The sequence below is a fragment of the Camellia sinensis genome, chromosome 2 (genome assembly GCF_055761805.1).
Source record: "Camellia sinensis isolate YWXY chromosome 2, ASM5576180v1, whole genome shotgun sequence".
NCBI classification, from domain to species: domain Eukaryota; kingdom Viridiplantae; phylum Streptophyta; class Magnoliopsida; order Ericales; family Theaceae; genus Camellia; species Camellia sinensis.
The window spans coordinates 83,904,754-83,921,518 of record NC_138962.1 but is presented as its reverse complement, the minus strand read 5'-3'; the positions used below and the strand labels follow the sequence as shown (position 1 = coordinate 83,921,518).

Here is a 16,765-nt window from a genome sequence, read left to right as displayed (position 1 = left end):
GAGCTCGCAAGGTTGAAAACTCGCAAAGGGCGGCCTTGGCAAAAGTTAGAGCATAAAAGGAGAGTGAAAATACTCGAGTGAACCCAAGCCTGAACTACGTAAGGCTTGATTCCCATCTTTGGGATACGTAGGCAACTTCATCCTGAAGTTTAGCCATAAACTTTTCCCTGATCAACTTAGTCCATTTGATCATCTCGGCCATCTTTGTCCATTCAGCATTCAAGAGTTCGGTTATGATCTCCGGTTATGATCTCCGGTGTAGTGCTTTTCAGACTAGGGGCAACTTTCCATTGCCATGCAGTGCCGCGGTACTATTCAAACTAGGGGCAACTTTCCAGTTGCTGGAATCCGATGTTGTGCATCTCAGTGACAGATTTCAGGCATGTCCAGTTCTGATCCATATCAAAAATGGTTTGAAAAGTTTTAAGAAAAGTTGACTTTGTTCAAATTAATCTTTTTACAACTAGGACCATTTTTGGACCAAAGCGGAAAATTTTCAGTACCCACAACCTTCAATTTCATTGATTTCAATACAGAGTTCTCCTGCTCTTGCATACAAATTGAAGTTGCTTTTTATTATTACATTCATAAAGAAAACTTGAAAGTTCTAATAAAGTAATAAATCCGGGGTATAGATGAGTCAGGTGCTCCTGCGCCCCCTCCCAGAGCTGGTCGAAGCCTCTGATGCCAAGTTGGGCCCAATCTGCGCCTCTTCATTGAGCCAATCTATGCACTCGTCAGACAAAGTGCAACTGAAAGTAGGAGCGGGGTCCAGGAGCTCTCTAGTCCTCCACGCTGCGGCCTGCCGAGCAAGCTACGCACCTCGGGCCGGGAATGCAGCTGGATACTTTATCCCCTCTGCCGGGAAAGTCTGATCATGACCGAACTGACGCTGGAATCGAAATGGGAAATAGAACACACAGTGAGTAAAGCCAATCAACTGAATCCCAGTCTGCCGGGACATACTATAGCCCATTGCCGGTAGGTTAAGCCAAGGGCACCGCCAAGCAATACGGTCTGCGGACAAGCGACACATCCAATCGAACCACCATCCCTCATCAAGGGCATTGACTAGGCGTTACCGGAAGAAGTAACCACGCGCTGAGTATGCTGGGCAAGAGTCCACAGCTTGCAACTTGTCCATCAACCACACCTGGGAAGGGATTGAAAAATGAGAGAATAAAGAATAGAGAGATGTACGATGAGAGAAAAGTGAGAAAAGGGCTTTGTGAGAAAAACCGAGCCTGAGGGCCGAGTGATGTGAGCAATACATATGTAAGATTGGGTGGGAAACATTACCTACAGTAGTAGTGGACTCCCCGCAAATCTGGTCGTCTCTCGGCGAGAGAAGGCGTCTAAGCCCATCAATGTCTCAGCCAGAGTCATGGCAACGCAGCTCTTGCCCTCCTTCAAGCCTTGGGCCATCTCGATCAACTGGACGTTAGATCCTCCCAAGTTTGAGACAAACAGGAAATGAGATAACATGCACAAACAGAGGGCATGTCGCCGAAAGCCTTGCCAATGATGGTCACTACGGTCGCCAACATCAGAAAACCGACAAATCAAACTCGGAATATCCAACATTCCGTCACAAATCAAAGATCGAGCGTCGTGCATAGTAAGTCCACACATTCGCCCTAAGGCTTGGGCGTGGCCAAAGCGAAGCTGAGGCAAGATTTCCTCATCGTGCTCGGATTCCATCAAAGCTTAAAAGTCTTCGAAGGTAGGACACACCTCTTTCCCGCCAAAGCTAAAGACATGTGTTACCGGATTCCAAAACCTTGCCGCGGCATGGAGAAACGAAAAGTGCAGCGGAGTACGACTCAGCGTGAATAGTGCATTCATGCCGAAACCCCGGAAGTTCAGCTTTTCCGAGCCGTCCAAGTTGGCAATCCAAGCTGTGAGATTTTGGGCAAGAAATTCTTCCATTTGGAGCAAATCAGTGTGGAATTAAGAAAAACTATGAAGCTGAAGTCTTTTGTAGGGGATAAGGCTGAGTGAAGGACAGATGTCAGCATTCTGCTGGTCTCTGCCATTTATGGCCGGCCGGCCAAGTATAGTGCCGACCGACCACAACTTTTGGCCGATGGCCACTTTTTGAGGCCGATGGTTTTCCCCTGTGGCCGGTGGTATTCCTTCTTGCTCCCTGAGCTGTTTACGTGTTGAACATGCTGAGGATTTGCGGAATACCACCACTTCCAATGCCCTCCGATGATGACTTTTGCGGCGTCACGCCCATTTGCTTATCGAGTTATTGTAAATTTGCTTATCGAGTTGTATTTCACATTCCTTAAATCTTTGTGTTGCTTATCGAGTTGTACTCGCTCTTGGCTAGCTAATCGAGTTCTTTGTTTATCGAGTTGTAAGTCGGTTCACTACCTGATTATTACGATGCAAGTGCTCGATTTTCAAACCAAGTTCAATTTCGTTCACATTGCTATGTGATACCATGCGATGCGATGCATAGAAAGCACGAATGTAACACCTTTTTGAACAAAATAGCTGTTTCATTTCCCTCATGTGTTTTGCAAAAATACACACTTTTGAAAAAGTAAAACCTGCCTGAGGCAGTGCAATGTGCTTAAATTACCAGTAAAAAGAAAAGTAAAGCAAAAGAAGAGCAGGGCAGCAGAGTATCGGAATTGATACCGGTAACCTCCCCTTGCGGCCAATACACCTCCCGCGCCCTTGTTCGGGTCAACTATGTGGCTTGGCACCTTCATTACTCAAGACAGTGCAAGGAAGTGCACTTTCGGAACATTAGTAGGCCTTCGAGTTGACCTCAAGCCGTATCTTCTATGAGCAATGCTCGGTGCGTGCGAGGAACGTCCCTTTCCGTATCCTTTTCGTATCTAGTGAATTCCACAAATCGCTTCAATTATACTGTGTTGCAGTGCTTTGCATTTCAAATTTCATGAATAACATGTTTTTACCATGCTTCAAAATTGAATCGGCCCCTTCAAGTTTCTATACACATTGCATGCATTATCGCAACGCTTTACTTACATGTGTTCAAGTTCCTCTCTATACACATTGCATGCGTTATCGCATCGCTTTACTTACATGTGTTCAAGTTCCTCTTTATACACATTGCATACGTTGTCGCGTTATGCTTTACTTACATGTGTTCAAGTTTCTATACACATTGCATGCATTATCGCATCGCTTTACTTACATGTGTTCAAGTTCCTCTTTATACACATTGCATATGTTGTCGTGTTATGCTTTACTTACATGTGTTCAAGTCTTTATACACATTGCACACGTTGTCGCGTTATGCTTTACTTACATGTGTTCAAGTTCCTTTCTATACACATTGCATGCGTTATCGCATCGCTTTACTTACATGTGTTCAAGTTTCTATACACATTGCATGCGTTATCCCATCGCTTTACTTACATGTGTTCAAGTTCCTCTTTATACACATTGCATACGTTGTCACATTATGTTTTACTTACATATGTTCAAGTTTCTATACACATTGCATGCGTTGTCGCATCGCTTTACTTACATGTGTTCAAGTTCCTTTCTATACACATTGCATACATTGTCGCGTTATGCTTTACTTACATGTGTTCAAGTTCCTTTTTATACACATTGCACACGTTGTCACGTGTTCTTTACTTACATGTGTTTAGGCCTTCATAGCATTGTTATGCTTGCCTCTAGTCACATCGTTATGCTTCCCACTCGATTTGCGTTGTCACGCACTTTCAATTGCATTGTCATACATGTTGCTAATAATATTGAACCTGTTAGTTTTCTTTCTCTTTCAGGCACGATATTGTATGTACGGTTCATTTGAAGCTAGTGCGACCAGACGAGCCGCACAGGTATTGTATTCTTCGCATAAAACGTAGCGAGAATTGCATAATTCTCTTACATCCTTTCTGCATTGTAATGTAGCTAGATTCGTGTTTGATTGCTTAAAACTGTTACATGATATGCTTCGTTACAGCTTTCTTTGCATCATCATAAGTTATGTTCGGCTTCTTGCATTGTCAGTTGCATTTTGCCTCTGCCTTCAGGCACATATCTAATCTGTAGCTTGTATGTTTGTCTAAGTCTTCGGCCTTGTCAAAAATGGGTCGTCTCTGGGCTTTGACACTCACTCTCGTCATTGTTATGACTTTCGAGTTCTGTCAAAGAGAGGCAACTGTAGACACCCCATTTTTGACCGTCCTCAAAACTTGGACGTCACCGCTTGAACACTCGGTGATCATCCATGTTCGTGTTTGTTTTGAGTTCCCGGAGGTCTTGGCTACGCGCCTTGCCTCAGGATCTCTCGACTTGCTTGTTCTGTGCTTGGTTTTACACCAAGGACTTGTTTATTTTTTTGCACTTAAGGGTAGAGAGTAGCTTGATAGCTACCCCTGAAACCCACCGGCCATGGATTGAGGCCACCGGTTGTGTTTTGAGGCTATCGGCCATTGGTGAAATATACCATTGGCTGGTTGGCACTTAGTGTGGTCGGCCGACCATCTGTTTGGCCGATGGCCTCCTTTTCTGGCCGGTGCCACTTTTTTGCCTTTTTCAGGCATGGTGCAAGCCAGCTGTGCCAGCTGGAATGCATGGACCCTGTTCCCTATGTACGAGTGTGGCTGTTTTGCCCTTTTTGCACCTTTTTGGTCTAGCTTCTTGAGGAAGCTTGGACCTTTGTCTTAGCTTCCTCAAGAAGCTTGGACACCTGTCCCAGCTTCCTAAGGAAGCCTTGGCCCCGTTGCCTTAGCTTCTTTAGGAAGCCTTGACCCCTTTGTTGGCTTCCCTTGGAAGCTTAGCCTTTTCCATTGTCTATATAAGGAGACCTCCCCTCTCCTTTGTAGGGGTTGAGCAAAAAACCAGAGCTTACATATATATTCTAATATATATCACCTTCTCTCTCTACATCTTCCTCTCTCTCCCCTTTTGTATGTGTTAGAGGCCTCAAAAGTGTGTTTTGACCTTAGTTTTGCAGTAAGTCACCTACTATTACACCACACTTCGACTTTGAAGGCTTTGAGAGTTTGTTCTTGAGGTTTTGAGGTGGTTTTGATCAGAAGAAGGGGCCTGAGCTTGCTGTTCTTGAGGTGTTCTTCAAGGGTAATACTTTTGCTTTAGATTCCCCAATCTTGCACTAGTCTTTAACCTATCTTGCTTACTGATTTAGACTTTGTGTATAACTAAAAAAATTCTTGTATTTGCATGCTTAAGATACTTCATTAAGGTTGTTTTGGCGTTGGGGGTCGACCTCCCCCTCTAAGGCCTTGTTTGGCCCTTTTTGTGCCTCCATTGTTAAGCTTTGGTTAATTTGGTGTATTGGCCTTCTCACCACTGAAATCCAGTGAATTTTCAGTGGTGAAGAAGGGGGTTTGAAGTCTTGCATGGGAGAGGGACACCCCTCTCCCTTTGTCTCTCTTTTGTTTGCATTTTTGGCTCATAAGGGTAGCATGCATGATTAGTTGTCTTTGGCTCCATTTCAAAGGTTTTTGGGTGTCATTAGGTCATAATATACCTCTGTTTTTGGTCGGATTAACGGCCCCTCTCATGCTTAATACACTTGCTTTGTATTCTCCCATTTTGCCTAAAAATGCATCTTGCCATTAGACCATCATGCTTGCACATTTTTGCTTAACTTTGTAAAGCTTTTAGTCATATTTTGCCATGCTTGAGGTCTGTTAGGTGTTGATTTGGTCATGCATTTCATGCTTTGTATAACCCCTTTGCATTCTAGCATGTTGGCATCGGGTGTGTGAGTCATTAGCATGCACTATCTTGGCTATTTTAGTGATTTGGAATCACTTATTACGTCATTTCAGTCCACGTTTTATGCTTGCATGTTTGCATTTTGTTATCCTTTCAATGCTTCGGAGAGACATGATCCTATGCTCCATGTATGGCCTTTTGTGCATGCCTCTTGTTTTGTGTCTCTTAGCTGCCATATCAGGGGGTCTTGGGACTTATTTTGGTGCATTAAAACTCTGTTTTTGGTTGTATAGCTCATACCATGCTTGCTTGGGGTAGGTGTTGAGTAATGCTCCCATTTGTGGCCTTGAATGTCTTTCATTTTGCATCTATTCCCTAGCATGATTTGGCATCATCATTCACATGTTTTTTTAGAAGTTAACATGAGTGTTTAATGTCCATACTTACCACCTTTGAGTGTTCTTGAGAGTAGCCTTCCATGCTTGGGTTTTTGGCTCATTGGTGTGCATGTTTGCATGAGCACTTGTCCACCATTTTTGGCACTTTTGGTCACTGTTTATGGCAAGGCCGAGGTCTGTCCTTTATGGTTTAAGTCCACCATTACATGTTTGTCATATGTTTGTTGCACATTTGGCTCATTATGTGTTGCCACATGCTAGTCCCATTGCATATTTTTCCATATTTACTACATTGCATGTTGCATGCTTTAGTACATTACACATTGGCATGTTTAGTTTGCATTGCATTTGGCATGCCTTGCTTACTTAGCTTCATGTTGTATATTTGACCCATGTTGCATATGTGAGGTACATTGCATACTTGCATTACATTTTGCTTGGTTTGGGGTGTCAAACCAAGCATGAGAATTGAGGAGTGTTCGTACTTAAAGTGACGAAACACGTCTCAATCCTCAGTCGCCGACGCCCTTGATCTCAACATGATAGGGCATTAGCATTCATTTGTTTGTTGCATGCATTTACATTAAGTTGCAAACTTGGTACCTTTGGCCATCATGCATCGAAATGCGTGACTGGTGGCCCGAGTACCAAGAGCCGCACTCCCTTGAGTCCTTAGCATGACAGGAAGAGTGGCCATGCACACATTTGCTTGAAAATTCCATGCCATACACTGTTTGCCCTTTGCTACTGTCAATTGCAGGATTCTACAGGAAGAAATGGCCGACCGACCATCTTCAGTGCCGACCGGCCATCAGTGCCCAACCGATGACACCATCTTTGGCCGATAACCTTATTCCAATGGCCGGTAGCCTTTTGCTCTGGCCGGTGGCACTCCACAGCACTCAAAAGGAAGCTCAAAGCAGTTCTGGAGACTTTCATAATTTTCAGAGGGGTGAGGCAGTGTAAACAGAGGCAACAATGGCATGGTGCGGGTTTCCGGGCAAGACGGATCGAGCACGCATCATTCACGTATCCCGAGGCAGGGCTGCGACCACCTTTCTTTTGCATTTCATTTGTTAATTAATTAGAAGTTCTGTAATAATTAATTTAGTAATATTCATTTGGTTGTGTAATATTTATTCGGACCCTCCGAGAGAGGGCAATTGTGTAATAAGTGTGCATGAGTGTGTGTATGTCTTCCAATCCCGCGTCTTTCTTCCCTTTTATTTACCCGCTTTCAATGGTTAGTATTAGGGCATATTTAAATTAGCATACCTTATGATATGCATGCGTGCATTCATACATTTGTCTTGCTTGCACCAGGCTCGGCGCATCATGCTAACTGCATTGTATTTCAATCCCAAATTGAATACATGTTATCTGTTGCATTTCACATGCCATGTTTAGAATAGTCGAGCCTGTCTAGATTGCATCTTTGCATGTGTTGCATTAGCCATTTTTAACACGAACTAGGATCATGCATATGATTACTAACTAGTTTCTATTTTGGCTCGGAGTACTAGGTAAGCTTTTTATGCTTTAGCATGCCACATGTGTGTGAATGTTGCCATGATAGCATAATTACCATGAGGCTAGCTGCTTATGTGATATAACTGCCTGAATGCCTGTGGGTGGAGGTTGGGTTATTTGAATTGGAACAATACATTAAATGCGAGTTTTAAGCCCACTTGGAAGTGGCAAAACCATATTTTCTAAGGCCCACTTGAGGGTGACGAAATTCATGTCTTAGCCTACTTGCGGGTAGCACCATCAAACCATTTTCAAACAAACAAACATGAAATGTTTTGTTCCACTTTAGGTGACCCAGTCTATACTTGTTTGCTGTGCGCGTAACATAGTAAATCTAGGCTAATAACTGGAATAAGAACATGTAATGTTTTCAAAACAAGATATCATGGTTAGTAGAGGCCGATCTTTGATCGGACGAGAGGGGGTGCTCATAGCTGGCCTTCCCCAATCGTACCCAAGTTTCCGAGCCGAGGCAACTTTGGTGATAACGGACACGTGGCCTTAGGCAACGAGTCAGGGTTTCCTAAATTTCCCCAAAAATAAAATATTTAGGTGGCGACTCTGTATCTGGCAAAGCAGTCCATGTTTGGCACTTCTTTTCTAAAAAAATCTGTTTTTTTCTCAAAATTATTTGCCGGATTTGGACTCTTTGGTTCAGATTAAGAACCGTGACAATTTGAGTCTGAACTGTAGTAGACCCACAAATGAACAGAACGGGACTCATCCTCCCGGGGCGTTCTGGGACGTCTACACGCGGCGGGGCCTATAAGACAATATTGATACAAACTAATCGAGTTCATGTTTTTAGGTGTAATTAACTTAACAACATAATAATAACAATTTTTTCACATTACAAACTAACCTGTCATATGATATCAACTGGAAAGTATTTCCCCTTGCGATACCCTCCTCGATAGTTTTTTGCATCTCTCTAGGGTATTGGAACTCATTCCGTACATCTGTTTCAGCTTGGGCTCCCATCTCGTCAAAATATTTGACGAGCCGTCGAAATGTAAATTCAACGATAGCTAAGATAGGTAAGTTCCTTGCACCTTTCAAGACGCTGTTGAAGCACTCTGCATCATTACTGGTCAATACCCCCCAGCGATATCCACCGTCATATGCAAGGGCCCAATCCTCAGGATTCATCTTGTGGACCTAATTGATAGCTTCTTGGTTAATAGCCTGTATCTGTTCTAAGTAACCATTACACTTTTGTCGTTGATCAGCACTCCCTGCTTTCTATAGAAGTTGCTTGAGCTCCTTATTTTTGAACTTTGTGTTAAAGTTACTGCAAACATGTCGAAGGCAGTGCCGATGATATCCAACACATTGGAGCGAGAGATTCAGCCAATGCCGCCTCACAGCAGCTAAAATACTCTCAGCTCGATCAGATATCAAAGTCACTCCCTGTCGGTCCAGGACAATATGTTCCTTGATATTTTGAATGAAGAACGACCAAGACTCCAAACTCTCCCTGTCGACAACAGCGAATGCAAGCGGTAATATTTTGCCATTAGCAGTGACAATAGTTGCTACAAGAAACACACCAGTGTATTTACCGTATAAGAATGTACCATCTATAGTTATAACATGCCTACAATATCTAAAGCCATCGATGACGGGTTTGAAAGACCAGAAAACAAAGTGGAAGACGGGCATAATGGTTGTATGCCCGGTATATCTATGCTTCCATTTGACGATGGTGCTAGGATTAGATGTCTGTAATGCATGCATGAATTTAGGCAACTGCCTATATGATTCATCCCAATCACCGAATACCATTTTAATTGCCTTTGCCCTTGCATGGCACGCCTTCTTGTATGATATACTATAGTTCATGGTCTTTTTGATATCTTCGATGACATTCTTAATTGGCATATCAGGTTCATTCTGCATACGACAATCAAATATGAGTTGGATTATTTGGGTGTGAACACTATAAACAAACAAATATGTATATATATGTAAACATTTATTTTTTATACTAACCGCAATTTGTCCCAAAATATGAGAAGCAATGTAATTGGAGCTAATATTAGTGTGGTCCTAGTTAATTCGTGGGTATAAACAATGGTGAGGACCCCTGTACTGCTTTATTTCAAAAAGACCATGTTTCCTACTAAGAGATGCATGCAACCACCAACTGCAGTCGTGCTTGCAAGCAGATACCCAAATGTCTCGCTTGGAGGTTACGACCTTATACTCTCGATTATTTGTTGCATGGTACAATTTCACAGCATGTACAAGTTGCTTCTTATCAACAAAAACCATTCCTCTGTCCAACTCTGGATTTTCAGCGCTCCAGATCCGGTTACGGGGAACGACATCACGGGTACTAATGTCAAAATCACCACCCATGTGAATGTTGTCATAGAAAGGGATTTCAACTCTAGGTGGAATGGGGGCATTTTCAGGGTCAACGGGAGCCTCGGCGTCATCTTCATCATCATCATCATCATCATCTGATCTGTCCAATAAATTTTCTTCATCACACATTTCATTGTCATCATCGTTTAGGGCGACATCAGGACCGTACATGTCATTGTCAGCAAACTGCACATTGTTCACTGTTTCTGCCATATTACCAGCAACTTCAACCGGAGTGATATGATGGCTGCATATGGGCACATCTTGTGTGTTATTGTCAAATTCATAATCATATCTACCACGTGAACTTGATTCTACACCATGGCCCTCAATGACTGTTGTGTGTAGCCCAATAGATAACATTGATCTGATTCATACATAGGAGACTGAAACGCTGTTGTGTCAATCCCATGCGTCAGCAATGTAGTGAACGGACGAGAATCCATCTGTGCCATGTTCGGGATATTATGTACAACCTCTTTATCAATGTAGACTTCCAAACAATTTGGTGCTTGAAAACTTGCACCGATACTTAATACGGTGTTCAACGCCTCATCGTCATTGATCGGTAATATCTTGTATTTGCTGTGTACTTGCCACTGGCGATAAGGATATCTACATTTAAAGGTCAATCGGACACTTTCCCCATAACTTGCCACCTTCGACATAAACATCTCCTCCAAATTGCTAAGCGTGGTGCCAATTTGCACTGCATATATCCCTTTCGACTCAACATCATATGAGACGCCTTCATCGGATCCCGAATTATGTTTCCCCCCAGTAGAAAATAATTGGAACAGTCTCCATATACTTGCTTCAATTAAGACAAAAAAACATTAAAATAGCAACAATATATTGATATCTGCTTGTACTTGTAAAAGAATTATATGAATTTTAACTCATTCAATTACAATTACTTGTGACGCAAAAACTTTATTTAAGTAATCAGCAATTGTAATCCAACAATCATTATTGATTTTTTAATTAAAATATGAGTTAAAATAATGATAATGCTTTAGATTTTTTAGCTTTTTAAGAAACAAATCTTACAACACATACAAAATTAACATCATGCTCTTGTGTTATGCTTTTTACATTATTTATTAGGATTAAGATCATGCTCTTATGCACATTAAATGTAATTCAGCTAAGTTTTAGGTTTGAAAATCTTTTATTAATTTTGGATTAATTTTGTATAAATTATATAAAAATGATTATAAATTATAAAGTAACAACATTTGTAATCATTAAATAAATGTAATTGATGTAAATTGATTTAGGTAATTGATAAATTATAAATCTAAGTAATTTACATAAAGTTATGAGTGTAAGTTGTTAATCTTGTTACTTTGAGTGTAGGTAAACTTATGAGTGTAGGTAAACCTAACTTTACATCAAAGTAACAACCTACATCAAAGTAACAACATTTCTAATTTACCTAAATTTCTAATCATTACATAAATTATGAGTGTAGGTTGTGACTTTATATAAATTATAAAGTGTTGGTAAACTTGATTTATACATAAAGAAATTTGATTTAACATATTCGTGACCACGCTTGTAAGTAAAATATGTAAAAACGTATTTTCAAAACACATTTTGAACAAAAAATCAAAAGCAGCACTCACTCTTCTTTGTCACACACACACACACTCACTCTCTCTCTGTCTCTCTCTGACAGACACACTCACAACACACACTCACATCAAGCATATAATTTTTAATATATATAAATTTTATTTTATAAAATTCAGAACAATTAATTTTTTTTTAAATTTAATTTTTCTTTTGGAATAATTTAATTTTCCAATTAATTTTATTTTTTTTCCAATGAATTTTTTTTCAAAGGTTGGGGAATAACTGTCATAAACATAAACCTCAGGGGGTGTCAGTGTAATTTACCTAAATAAAAAATTACATTTTAAGAATTAAAGTAAAAAAATAATCATTTTATATAGTTGATTATTATTTGCTATTATCAATTATTATTATATATATTTAATATCGGTCTGAATTTTACAAAATAAAATTTATATATATTACAAATTATACATGTTTGATGTGAGTGTGAGTGTTGTGGGTATGTGTGTCAGAGAGAGAGAGATAGAGAGAGTGAGTGTGAGTGTCTGTAAGAAACAAGAATGAGTGCTGATTTTGAATTTTTTGTTGAATTTTTACATTTTGCTTAAAAGTGGTTATTATCCACGGGTCAACAGTAAAACTGTGATTTGCAACCACGTTTTCTGAAGATAAAAAGAATTACTTAACAAAAGCATGGTAATGTATAAATCAAATTTCCTTAATCAGATTTACTTTAAAAAAATAATTACTTAAAAATTTATGTATAGATAAAATTTCCTTAAAAGCGTGATTTGTAACCACGTTTTGTTAATTAAAAGCGTGGATTGTACCACGCTTTTAAGATTTTACAAATTGTCCGCGGGAGGGCCACAAAAACGATGAAAGCGTGGTTTGTATCCGCGTTTTAGCTTAGTTTAGGAATTCTGTCCAAACTAAGCCTACTTTGAGAAATAAATTACTATTTTGCCTTAATTTGGGAAAAGCCCCTAATTTTGGCAATGATTTAATCGTACGCATGTGAATGGTAACAATTTAAAAAACACTTATTTTGAGGATATTTTGATAAATCTTGATCTATTTTTTTAGTATTTCGATAAACTAGACAGATATATCAATAATTTTGAATGTGAAGACATTATGAAGATTCTTCTTTTATTTTTCTGTTCATATAATTTTATAGTATAATTTGTATCAAGTATTGTATTTATTCAGTGCGATTGGACAAAATTGGACAAGTCATACAAAAATCTTAAATCATAGTGTAACTTTTTCTATGAAATTATTATTTTTTTCATTGAGTTGAAATAACTCGACTGATTTTGTATGACTTGTTCTTAATTTTTATTTCAAACATTGTTCACATAATTTTTTAAAACTGGTGGTCCAATTAGTGAGATTTAAGGACAATTAAAGAGAAGTTACTTTTATTTGCTCAAGCCTCTGCCATTAGGGACCTTAATAACAAAGTTATTTGGTAGGTTATTTCCTATGAGATTATTCCCTTAGGGAAATAACCTCATACGAAATAACGTAGGAAATAACTTAGGGAAATAACGTAAGAAATAACATAAATAAAAACTTAATGAGCTCTCATAATTTTAAACAATATAAATAACATAACAAAAAAATTATCGACCTGAACCAAGTCAAACTTGAGTTTCATTAATATTAATGAGCTCTCATTATGTGTTAAAAATTAGGTATGCTCCTTTCAGGTCTCATGTTGAACTCTCAGTATGTGTCATGTTTATAGGTATTAATTGAGATTTGTCGGATCTACGTGGAAGGGACGTTTGGTGTGGATTGTAAGATTAATCCATAAATATGTAAACTGATTCAGACATCCGACTATCATAAAAAGTTAAAACTTAATTGAATAAACATAATGCAGGCGCATAAATAATAAGTCAATTGGATAATTCAAGTGAGTAAAAATTATCGAGAATGAGTCATTTTATAAATCAAATATTTTAATTTTTTCAAACATAATTTTTAAACAATTTTTTTTTTTTATTTATATCAAATGTTTTGATAATAGCATTTTCCAAGACGACTTCAAAGGCCTCTTTTGGCAAAGAGGTAAAAAGTCATTTTTTGACTTCCAATTTTTTGTGGATCACCTCTAATGTTTATATCAAATTTTTTGTGGATCAAATTTTTTGACCTCTAATGTTTATATCAAATTTTTTGTAAAAAGTCATTTATTTATATCAAATTTTTTGACTTCTAATGTTTTGGTAATTTTTTGGCAAAGAGGTAAAAAGGCATTTTCAGTATTTTTTTTACATGTGTTTTCCAAAAAAAAAAATTAAAAAAATACAAAAAATTAGCTTTTAACTTATTTCCTAAAACAACCCAAAAAATTGTTTGTACTAGTTATAGTGGCCTAATGATGAAGCTGAAGAGATAAGCGAAAGAATAACAAGATTTAACCATATCGACAGGACTAAGAAGCAATCAGAAATTAAATTTTCAATTCAAAAAATATAGATAGGATTCACAATTCAAAATTCAAAAACCTAATTTGTAAAAAAATAGATAGGATTCACAGTTCACAATGCAATAAATATATACAGGATTCACAATTCAAAACCAAAATTTCTGAAACCATAACCCTAATTTCTGATTTCACAATTGAAAACCCTATAAAATATATTTGTAATTCACAATCAGAAGAACGTCGTCAACGACCATCTTGGGTTTCACTCAGACTATTCGCGGCGAAGGACATGGCCACCCTCTCACAACTGAAAATTTTCTCCCATTTTCCCTTAAATTTTCTCCTCATTTTCTTTTGGCTGAACTTGCTTTTCTTTTATGCCAAACATCCCCTTATACTTTCCATAATAGAGAAAGAAAAAATGATATAATGATCAGTTGGATCTATGGACTCGGGATAATTAGTACTAGACTAACCATGACAACTTTAAACATAGTTCCTTGTAATTCAATTTTGTATGACACTGATATATATTATATGATTTTATTTTTATTCTTTTTAATATATCGTAAATATTGTTAGGCTGTGCTTAATTTATTGGAATGAAAATAAAAGGGAATGGCATGATTATTGCTTAAATATGTTTTGATTAAAAAGAAAAATTTGTGGAAAGTGAAAGTGAAAGAAAAAAAAATAATAATTTGGAAATTTTGAAAGAAAGGGATAGAAAATTTTGAAATTTTAATTATAGATAATTTTTATATAAACAAAATTAGATTTTCTTGTGTTTTGCCATGTTTCTTTCCAAGAAATTATAAAGTTAGTTACGATAATAATATACAAGAAAATTATTATTATTATAAATAATTATTTGTTCCTAAAAATTATTTGTTCCTAAAAAAAATCATATAACATTATTAAAAAAATTTAACTTATCATAAATTTCTTAAACCCTAATTTCTGAAACCATAACCTTCATTTCTGATTTCACAATTTAAAACCCTAACCCTAATTGAAAAATGATTTCACATTCATCAATTCAAAACCCTAATTCAAAACCAAAACCCTCATTTTTGATTTCACATTCAATAGAAAACCATAACCCTCATTTTCTCATTTCAAACATAATATTTAAATTTTTCTAAACAGATTCAACATTCAACTGATTTCACATTCAACAGATGTCACATTGAACAGAAATCTGATTTCACATTCAACAGATTTCACAATTATAAATAGATTTCACATTTCTAAACAGATTTCACAAATTTTTAAATAGATTTCACAATTCAAAACCCTAATTTCTCAAATCGTAATCGTAATTTCTGATTTCACAATTATAAACCCTAACCCTAATTTATTATTTCTGATTTCACAACATTTTCACATTCATGAACCCTATTCTACCATCATTATATCCACATTCACATTTTCACAAACACAAAAAACGCATTAAAGTAGATCAATAGAGAGAGACAGAAGCCATACCAACGAGAGAGAGCACAGAGAGCGACAGTACTGATGCAGAGGGAGCTCGAGCACAGCGACAGAGAGAGAGTACTAAGAGCGAGAGAGAGAGAGTAGGGAGCGAGAGAGAGAGCAGGCAGCGAGAGTGAAAGGTGTTAAGTGTAACAAACGTGATTGCAAAAGACGGGACTGGGAAGATTTTATATAAGTTTTAAAAGCGTGGTTGCAAACCACGCTTTCACTTAAAGAAAAAAAAATCATATAAAAAGCGTGGTTCACAAACACGCTTTCAGAAGAAAAAAAAATTTGCCAAAAAGCGTGGTTCATAACCACGTTTTCAGATGAAAAAAAAATTTAAGCTAAAAGCGTGGTTCGTAACCACGATTTCAGAAGAAATTTTTTTTGGTTAAAAGCGTGGTTCACAACCGCGCTTTCAGAACCAAAGAAATGTAAGTTAAAAGCGTGGTACAGAACAGCGATTTCAGAAGAAATTTTTTTTAATTAAAAACGCCTTTTGTAACCGCGCTTTTTTAATTAAAAGCGCGTTTTGTAACCACGCTTTTAAGACTTCCCAATTCTCACGCGGGACAGGCGCACAGACGTGAAAGCGTGGTTCTGAATCACGTTTTAGCCTATTTTGGGAAATCTTTCAAAACTAGGCCTAGTTTGGGAATTGAATTGATAATTTGGCTTATTTAGGGAAATGGCCCAAGTATTCACCCATTTTTCTCAAAACAATCTTTTCAATACCCGATAATAAAAAATTTGAATGCGTGCAATGCTTGAGTTAAATAGTTTTAATCTACCTAATCCTCATGCAATTTCTACAACAAACAATATTATTCTCTATTAATAGCCAAAACAATTATCTTTATTCAAGATATATATCAAAAGTAACAATACATATAAAAGAGTCTAACTTTTCATCACCAATATGTCACCAAATACTATGGCCTTGTTTGGTTTGTGTTTCCCAAAAATTTTTGGGAAAAATTCTCTACAAATAAGTTTTCAAAAGTAATCAAACCAAACAAATTTTTCCAAATTTTTTTTCCAAAACTTGTTTGGTTTACAAGTTTTCCAAACAAATCTCTCTCTCATACACATCAAATAAATCACTTTTTCAAAAGTAATCAAATCAATCACTTTTTCCACCATTTTCATTTTTAAGCCAAAACTTCCATAACTATAAATTCTACAACTCACCATTTCTCAAAGATTTTGGGAAAAATGAAAGGAAAGTTCTTTTAAAGATCCATTTCAATAAAATTTTAATCACACTCACTTCCATAAGTCA

The 16,765-nt window shown here is 37.6% G+C and overlaps 1 long non-coding RNA gene across 1 annotated transcript in view; it reads right to left on the bottom strand.

Moving 5' to 3' along the window:
* The window catches only part of LOC145820162 (uncharacterized), a 30,947-nt gene extending 16,552 nt beyond the window's left edge, over positions 1–14,395 (bottom strand). Inside the window, exon 1 of the long non-coding RNA XR_014361215.1 lies at positions 13,882–14,395. This is a non-coding gene — a long non-coding RNA (uncharacterized LOC145820162). The remainder of the gene's footprint in view (positions 1–13,881) is intronic.
* Between the last annotated feature and the right edge of the window lie 2,370 nt (positions 14,396–16,765).